Source organism: Aphis gossypii, chromosome 3, assembly GCF_020184175.1.
Source record: "Aphis gossypii isolate Hap1 chromosome 3, ASM2018417v2, whole genome shotgun sequence".
In the NCBI taxonomy this organism is placed as follows: Eukaryota; Metazoa; Arthropoda; class Insecta; order Hemiptera; family Aphididae; genus Aphis; species Aphis gossypii.
Window position 1 is genome coordinate 32,288,525 of NC_065532.1, and position 2,921 is coordinate 32,291,445.

A 2,921-nucleotide genomic window follows, 5' to 3' on the forward strand; every position below is an offset into this window, starting at 1 on the left:
ATATTAAAGTGCGTTTTCGAACGGAAACGTTTTAGTGAAATCGTCGAAATTACATTTCTGTGCAAAATGATAAACAGAAAAACCTCTCGTTTTTAAAAAAAAAATATATATATATAATAATACATAACGGCTATAGGTATCTATATACTCTTACACGTTTAGATATATACGTACACATACATCAGGTTTATTTACAATGCAAATACTGAAATATATATTATATTATATACTTATACGTGTAGTATAATATTTGACTGCAGCAGAGGACAATATAATCGAATTTGAACGTTACTCGGAAAATATCATGATATATACGGAGTGATTCACCAAGCATATACTCTTTGCTTACCCCTTTCTATCATTTAAATTTTTTTCTGGTTCCGATATTTGACAGTTTCATGCATAATAATATTATATTCATACATTTCAATGATCATGTTTTTCAAATACGTATGTATTCTTATATTATTTATGCCTAGGAAAATGTCCCGTGCAGGTATATAATGCAATCTTTTTTCAAAGAACTTCCCTTTTTTACTGTAAATTATTGTTAAACAGATAATTTCTTTGAAAATGTCGATGTACTTATTATCTACCTATCTAAAACAAAATTAAGATGATAACTTTCTGGGTTATTACACTTTATATACCTATGAGGATTAAGGACCAAGGATAATAGCTATAAAAATCAAATGAGGTTATACCTAAATCAAAAATAAAACAAATCAATATATTATGATGGCTTAGAGTGTTTCAAGTGTTTGGCAGATTTGGATATTAAAAGCGGACTATAGAAATAAAAATTTTCAACTTATATTTATTATACCGAGTTATGTATATATTATGTATTGGGTACATGTGTTTTTAGTACATATTATGATTGATTACCATTGGCTTAGACACAAACATGGATACGCTAAAATAGACAGACGAGATAAAAAAGAAAAAAAAGACTCGCGTTTTACATATAATAATGTATTATATAGTGACTATATACAACGTCTAATATGCAACCGATTATCGCAGTTTTATGACAAAGCTCATTCAGTATTAGTGTGTGTACAAAACGCTATTTGTTCTAATTAACGGCACTGACCGCTGGGAAAATATTGCTTTATTGCTGCACACGTTTCCTTCCACCACGAATATACTTTTGGATTTAATAAGGCGTTGTCAGGCGAAAAAAGCATAAACAATTAATGAAAGTGCTAATTCTGGAACGTATAATAACAGTAATAATAATTATAATAATAGTAATAAATATTGCTATAAAAATTGTATTCGAAAAAATAAATTCGAAACCATCCATTTTAAGTACAAAGAAATATTATTACGTGTTCTTATTGTGACGTGCAACGTGATGGGATTGTTCACATATTATTTTGTTTTCTCGTCAAGAGACGTATTTTATATCAATGTATAGCTTTATACATTATTGTATTATTATTTATGTACACTTATTACTCATCTTGTCTTTATAATATAATAATATATGTCCAATACCTTTTGTATTAATTTTTGTTTTATCATGTATTCAAATAGCGTAATTTCAATGTAGAATGTTTTTGTCGAAACACTCGAAACAATGAAATCTAAATTCGCATAACTGTTGTTCTATGACCGGTGAGTATATCATAACGCATAGCCATAAATAATAGTTGATGAAAAAAAGCAACATAGGCAAAGTATTTGTTGCAATAATAATAATTATAGTAGTTACTAGTTCATAATATAATATACATTATACATATTATATACCAGGCGGTCAAATGTTATCGTCGTGATTTCACATTATTCCTAGTGAAACATATATTTTAATCTCTCTAATTGAATGCCGTTATTAATTATGCATTTAATTTGTATTTTTACTTTTATTAATTATTATATTTATCGTTTTCTTTGAACATAATAACGTCATAATATTAAGTATTATACACACATAATGTGTATATAATATGCGTGTATTCCAAATAAAATTATTTTATCTAAAACTACTTAGAATCGTACTCGATTAACATAATAGCATTTATGAATCTGAGTACCTAAATAATATAATATTACACATCATGTCGTTTTATTCGCTTTAGTTGTATACATTATAGTGTGTTGGAACTTGGAATACAGTCGTACGGTTCACGAACTGTAACAACATTATTACATTAATACTTAATAGTATATCGAAAATCAATAGAAAAATATAATTATCATGGTTACGATTCCTATTAATTATAATATCATACACTCATTGTTGAGTTCTAGATAAAAATGCTTAATCGAAGAAAAAATAAATAAATAGCTAGTTGAACAGCTAAAACATAATACACATATATATACCATATACGTATTTATATTATAAACGCGTATCGTTATAAGATATAAGAACGTTTGACATACGTTCTATGTGTGTGATTGTCGCCCGAAAAAAAGTTAACCTAACCTTTATTTTTGCAGCGATAATCGCACAATACATTATAAATGTATAATAATGCAATGTGCATATGCACATTAGTCATTGCACACACCTGTACAGATGTGCATAATATTCTGACGGCCATGCAATTCGATAAGACGAGTATTGCACACGATACAAATATCATTGTTGTAAATAACGAATGTTTCGGCAACATTGAACGCGTGTCTACAAGAAACCGCGTGCGCGGTACGATGCGAAAACCATATAAAAGCGATTCAGTAATTGGATATAATATCATTTATATTATTACGTTTTTACACGTGAACCTTATATATGTATAGAATAATGTTACGTAGGTACCTCCTGATCGTACAAAGGTGATTTGTATTTTGTTCATTTAATCAGAGTGTACGCTTATAAATTAGGTCGACATAATAATATTATAATATGTAGATGGTAAATAGATGTATACGGTATATACCTGATCGATTATTAAAACAAAAACAAA